This window comes from Haliaeetus leucocephalus, unplaced genomic scaffold (assembly GCF_000737465.1).
Source record: "Haliaeetus leucocephalus isolate CR32 unplaced genomic scaffold, Haliaeetus_leucocephalus-4.0 Scaffold406, whole genome shotgun sequence".
NCBI classification, from domain to species: domain Eukaryota; kingdom Metazoa; phylum Chordata; class Aves; order Accipitriformes; family Accipitridae; genus Haliaeetus; species Haliaeetus leucocephalus.
In genome coordinates this window covers 4,421,592-4,428,797 of record NW_010972842.1, presented here as the reverse complement: position 1 = coordinate 4,428,797, position 7,206 = coordinate 4,421,592, and positions in this window count along the sequence as shown.

Genomic DNA, 7,206 nt, shown 5'->3' with positions numbered 1-7,206 from the left:
ATTCACTTATCACTAATTGTCTGACAAGTAGGCTAGATTTTTACAAATGGAGGAGTAATAGTAAGATGGCTAACGTCCTTGTGACAACCAAGTGACAGATTATTTCTTGTCCTTGTTTCTTTGAGACAGATTAGTGAACAAAGGAAGTGTGATAAATATATTGAAACTTTATTTAATTTAAACATTAAATATTAAATATTAATGGGTTTGGTGATTTATATAGAATCATAGAATCATTTAGGTTGGAAAAGACCTTTAAGATCATCAAGTCCAACTGTTAACCTAACGCTGCCAAGTCCACCACTAAACCATGTCCACATCTACACATCTTTAAAATACCTCCAGGGATGGTGACTCAACCACTTCCCTGGGCAGCCTGTTACAATGCTTGATAACCCTTTGAGTGAAGAAATTTTTCCTAATACCCAATCTAAACCTCCCCTGGCACAAACTGAGGACATTTCGTCTTGTCCTATCACTTGCTACTTAGGAGAAGAGACCAGGACCCACCTCACTACACCCTCCTTTCAGGCAGTTGTAGAGAGCGATAAGGTCTCCCCTCAGCCTCCTCTTCTCCAGACTAAACAACCCCAGTTCCCTCAGCCGCTTCTCACAGGACTTGTTCTCTAGACACTTCACCAGCTTGGTTGCCCTTCTCTGGACACGCTCCAGCACCTCAATGTCTTTCCTGCAGTGAGGGGCCCAAAACTGAACACAGGACTCGAGGTGTGGCCTCACTAGTGCCCAGTAAAGGGGGACAATCACCTCCCTGCTTCTGCTGGCCACACTATTTCTGATACAGGCCAGGATGCTGCTGGCCTTCTTCAGTTGGGCTATTGATTCTGCCACCTTTTAGTGGGGGAAGCCTTAATTGCTATGTGACCATTCTCAGGTGCTTCCGTGGTTTCTAACATAACAATAATCCTTGCATCTTTGCTGCTGCATGGCTCTCCATCCCCTACCTCCACTGACCCAGCAGACCGAAGGACCTCGCTAACACACCGTCCCTCAAACATTGGCATGCTGCCCCCAGGCTTACCTCTAGTGAGCCTGGTTTCATCCTTCTTCTCCTTCAAATCTAGTCTGAAGCCACTTCAATGAGCCCTGCTAACTCCTGTGCAAAGTTCCTTTTCCCCCTTCAAGACAGGTGTGCCCTGTCTGTCACCAGCAGGCCTGGTGTTGTGTAGACTGACCCATGATCAAAACCACCAAAATTCTGCTGGTGACACCAGGCTCGGAGCCAGGTATTGATCTGCTGGCTCTTCCCATTTCGTCCTTCATCATTCCCTGCAACTGGAAGGCTAGAGGAGAACATTACTTGTGCTCCCAATCCCTTAACCAGTCATCCCAAGGCCCTGAAGTCTCTCTTGATTGCCCTTGGACTTGTTTAACTTCATCGCTGCCTACATGAAAAATCAGTAATGGATAATGATCTGAGGGACGTACCAGGGTAGGAAGTTTTCTCTTCACATCTTTAACCCAGACCCCAGGGACACAGCAGACGTCCCTAAGAAGCGGGTCTGGTCTGCATGTTGGGCCTTCTGTTGCCTTCAGAAGGGAGTCTCCTATGACAATGTCCCGTCTGTTTTTCTTTACGGAAGCGGTTTTGACGCAGAGCGTAGGCTGACTTAACCTCGGTGACACCTCCAGGCTCAATGAACCATCGTCCTCGGCGTTGTTCGGTTCCACTTGCAGAGCCTCGTACCTACTATGCGAGGGCACCTGGAACGGTGGGGTGGTCACAGAGGAGACGCACCTGCTGCACCGGGCGGGAACTCGTGGCCGTTGCCCCCATCCCTTGAGTCACGGCGTTCAGCCAGGTGGAGAGAGGACAGGGAATCCTCCGTATCACGCGTCCTGTCTGCCTGACGGGCCTGTCTCGGGGAAAGTAGGGTGCGATTCCAGTAGTCTCTTTCTCTTTCTCTATCACACACCCTGATACTCCTCAACCCACTTACCTTGTTAAGACCTTGACATTTTAAACCATTTCTTTTTTCTAGTACTTTGAGGAAATGAAAAGAACATTATAACTTTATGGACCCTTTAGATAGAAAATACTCAGGGAACATTTAGAAATTCTTATTTTGACAGTAAGGCACCAAACCCCATTTCAAACTGCCTCTCCATTTATTTACGGTATTTCTACTGTACCTGCTATATAAAGCACCAAAGACTGACTGCAGTGAAGTCTGGTAATAAAATAGCTTTCTGGTGTGTTTGAAATAAACAGCTCGACGAACTTGACAACCGACCTTTGCACATATCTTAACAACAGGCAAGCAGAAACCAGGGGGTTTCTTTCGTGTTTATTGCTTGAGGAAGGTGCTGGCAGTGGCTCTGCAGCCGTAGCTGGTAGCTCTGTCTTCTTCGTTCAGTTGTGTGTCTGGGGATCCGTGTGATGAAGGGTTCAGCAAGGCACCCTCGGGATGATCCCAGTACCCCGACGTTTGGACTAAGGTTGTGGAGCACTGCTTTGCCTGTGTCTGGGGCTCAGTTTCCACAGGGAACATGAGTTATCTCCTCACAGACTTTACTGGCATCTTCACAGAAGTTTCCCTGAGGCTGTGATAGGCTCATCAAGTATAATCTGGCAGCTGAGGCGCTGTGCCAGCAGCATTTTCAGGGGTGCCTGCACAGCCCACCCTTGGCAGGGTGGCCTGAATAACAACTGCTGTCGGACGGGAGTGTGAGTGTACATGGGGTGTGCAAGTAAGATACCCCAAACTCTATGAGAGGGCGTCTGCCCGACTGACCATGCTGAAGAGGAGCCTAAATGTTGGCCAGATTAAACAGGAACCAGGGAACTAGGAAAAGACTTTTGAGACAAAGGAGTCAGCTTGAGAAGCAGTATAAGGATGAAAATTTGTAACAGTGGGGAGTTCCCACTCGCTTGGAGTGGGAATGGAGCAATAGTGTAAATCTGGTTTGACACTATCAGAAGCTGCCTCACCAGCATTGCCATTTCTGCCTCTGTCTGACGGCATGTCCTCCCCTTTGGACGTGATGAGCAGCCTGCACCCATCAGCTGGAGTGGCAGCGTGGGGTGCACCAAGGAAGGACCCACTCCTCGAGCGAGCTTAGATGACCTTGTGGGATGATCTGTGACCGGCTTTGAATTAGGGGGCTGTAGGGAGCAGCATGGGATGTGGAGCACCCACATCTGCAACGGGAGGGATGTGCAAGCGGGGCAACCCTCACTCTCAGGAGAGTCTGGTGCATATAACCCACACAGGTGAGGGCACGTGGGATGTGCGTGCACCCAAGTGTGTTTGGGTGCTGGCATGTATCAGAGGGAGTAGAACTTTTTAGTATTTGTCATAGGGGGGTGGTTAGAAATTTGTAGGTATATGTTAACATTTTCTAAGTGTCTGGTATTGTGGTATATCTGTTGTATTGCTGGTCTTGATTTTGAGTGGTATTGATCCCGAGCTCACTGGCTGGCAATCAATTATGTGTAGCTTTGATCTTGATTTTATTTAAACTATGTGAATTGAACATCTTTTCCCTATAACAAGTGTCTGTCAAGACATAACACAGTCAATGTATAATAGCTGAGCAGAGTTCAGAGGTGATGTGATTTCAGAAGGGATCCTCCAGAAAGTTAGGGCTGTCTGCTTACAGCTAATGTTGTATTAATCATGCCTCCTTGGTGAAGCTGGGAAGGGAAGACTATGTGACGGCTACCTGCAGGGCTGAGGTATCCAGCTCAGGGGCCTCCCCCTCAGTCAGCTAATGCTTCTGTAGGAGAACGAGGCTGCTCTGCTTCTTGTTTTCCTTCATTTCTTCCACTCACAGTTTCTTCAATTTATTAGCTTAAAGTCAACCGAGTTACAATCAGCCTCTTTTGCCTGTCTTTGATTGTTGATTGCCTTTTACCATATTCTTCTCTTCCTTCTAATTCTCACTCTGAGTCTTGTCTCCTAAGCCCAAAACATCTCCAGAAAGCTCTTGTGTCCTTCAGCTCTCTTTTCTTAGCCTGCCTCCTTCCTCTCTTCTCTCAAGTAATCTACCGCACACATCAGGATGTAGCTTACTTCGTTTCACTCCCAACATTACGTGAAATCTTCACTGGGATTTGTGTGGACACGGATGTGGGTCATATTCCAAGCAGAAATGTCCTTTATCGATTGCAGGTTTGACTGAGAGGAAAGGGTGAAACTGGGTGATTGGACAGCCAAGACAGGTGGCAAACTTTCTAGTGACTTCAAGACTATTACATGTACGTCTTCTTTAAGTCTCCTATATATGCATAGATGTGTGAGGGACAGTCTGGCTGGCTGGGGGCAGCTTTGGCATCCAGTATTTCTAGGATGGCCAGAGAAGAGGCTGGAGTGGCCAAGCCTGTGGCTAATGGGTGACTGTGTAGTCTGGTGCCTGCAATTTGGACACTGGCAATGCCCTGCAAAGAGAGAATTTCCTAGGGACCATTGGCACTGAAAGCAGCGTGGAAAATTTGCCCGTGGTGTCCTACAAATCTCAAACAGCTGACCATGACATTTAGAAAATTCAGCTGGTGGAGCAAGCTGAGCAGTTTACAGGGCCCATGTCTGAGTAAGTATATAAGGATAAACTGTTCAGCCTGTGTATTACCCAAAACATTTACACACTGTCCTGTAAATGGATTATGTGATATTCTACAGAGCAGTACAAATAAATCCAGCTCAGGCAAAGATATGCTGAGCTGGCTGCTTGCTGAAAGCCAGAAAGTTGCACAAACATAGGCATATATGCATATGCTACTTTAAATGCTTGTAAAAAAAAAGAGCCATTACATTCCAGGGAGGCTTTTGGGAATCCATTCAGGGTAGTATTTACAGAGCTTTTTCATGTCTTTGAATACTCAGCTTCTGTTAAAATGGATAGGAACTGAGCATCCACACTCCTTAGGATTAAAAAAAAAAAAAATTGTGAATCACTTGGTGCCTCAGTTTCCCTTTTGTGAATGGGGAATAATCACTTTCCTTCCACCTCTCATCTCTCATAGCTATTTTGAAGGTAAGGTTATCTCTTTAGGTAGGTACAACATCTAGCACAGTGAGGTCCTGATCTCAGACAGAGCTTAAGCAGGACAGTAAGATAAATAATGAACAATAACACTAAATCTTTGAAGTCAAAACCATTTCAAACAGGTGATTCTGTGCATAAATGTGTTCCTCCTGAAGCAGAGTTATTGTACATGGCCAGGGTTTTCTTAGAGTACGGTTGTCAATCTAACAGGTTGCTGCTGTTGAGAAAAGCAGTTCCTTTCTGTAGCTGTTCATGATCTTACATCCCCAGCCTCTCCCTTGTGCTGACACTGATGGGAGCTGGGCCGGGGAAATAAAATGAGAAAATTGGTCCATGACCTTTGGCTTATTCCTAGCTGTCTGTATCCTTCCCTGCCTTTTGTTGGATCTAGCATTCATGTTCACAAACTGATATAATTTTAAAAACACCACCTCAGGAGTAATGGACACATTTTGGCGGTGTGTGTTAGTTTTCTGTCAGATTAGCTCGATGACCTGATTAATGTCACTGTTCTAGGAAAGCAGGAGTAGCTTTAGTAGCACTCTAGGAAAGTAGCAGTAGTAGTGAGAAGCTGGAGAAAAGACAGTCTGAACATGACTTCAGTCAACAAGCTGAGACTTGTGGGGGGAAAAAAAAAAAAAGGAATTTCCATGTCCTCTTGACAACTCAGTAATATGCAAACGTCATAGCAATACAGCTGATACCTCAGTACAGGAAAAACTGTGAGTAGCCCACTGATCGTTCGGCTACCATTCAGACTAAAAACTGGAGGCTGAAAACCTAATCTATTAAATAATACATCCAGGCTGCTGTATTATCTTCTCAACACTCATTTTGCATCTAATAGCTGTCTAGAGCTGCCCATTGAGAAGACTGCACAAAGCTTCCTTGAATGTATGGTTTGTGGCTTTTTGAATAAGCACTTCAGCATCATGTAGAATGACTTCTATGTGGATTTGCTCTAGATTCGTCCCAGGGCTAAGGCTAGATTGACCAGCCTATAGCTCCCCAAATCCTCTTTCTTGCCATTTTTTGAAGATAGGGGTAGCATTTGAATTTTTCTAGTCATCAGTCTGGTCATTATCTAGCTCAGTTAGGAATTTAGGAATTTCTTATTTAGCCAAGTGGGCCTTCTGCTCTTCCTGCCCATTTTCTTGCAAACTGGGATGAATTGTACTTACACATCGTGGAGATTGTCCTTTGAGATCAGCTGACTCCCCTGGGCATTTTTGCCTGTGAGAACAGCCTCCCACGAGGAGCGATTTAACAACTCCTCACACAAGCCTAACTCCACTTTCCTAAAGTCCAGGGTCTTTAGTCATAGTTTTTAGAATAATTTAGGTTGGAAGGGACCTCTGGAGGTTATCTGGTCCAGTCCGATACCCGGAGTAGGTCCAACCTAACTGGGGTTGCTCAGGACCAAGGACAGAGGTTCCACACCATTCCTGGGCCAGCTCTTCTGGTCTTTGACTACCTTCAGGGTTAAAAAAAATCTGTCTGTCTACTCAGAATTTGCCTTGTTTTAACTTGTGACCCTTGCCTCTCATCCTATCACTGAGCACCTTCACGAAGAGTCTGGCTTCATCTTCCCTATACCCTTGCACTAGGTACTCTGCTACTTACCTTTCTCACTTCCCTCAGGGTTCACTTTGTGGTCACTGCAGCCAAAGCTGCCCTTGACTGTCACAGCCCCAACCAGTCTTCCTTGGTTTTGAGTAGGAGATCCAGCAGAGTACCTCCCATGGACAACACGTGTGAAAAAATCCTCCTCAAAACATTCCATGAATATCTCTGTTCCATGGGTGACGAATGGCTGAAAAAGTTCATTTCTTACGTTTAATGCGACGCTGAATGACTAAAGCTTGACTAAGTTTCTAGCTTGGCCAAAGCAATGAAGACCCAAAAAGTACACTATTGATTAGCCTGTGGCACTGACATGAACAACATAGATATGATATATCATTTGTCAGAATTTAACAGTAATGTGCGGCTCCAGTTATAACCTGAAAATATTTCCTGTCTGATAGGTATTGACATGAAGAATACTAAAGTCTATTTGTGTAAAGGATTGAGCAATCTTATTAGAAAGATCTCATTAGAAGCCATTGACAGTACAAGTAAGATACCACATGAGTAGATCTTTTTTACATCATGACAGTCGGTCTCAAAAAGGGCAGAAAAGCCTGCTTGTATAATCAC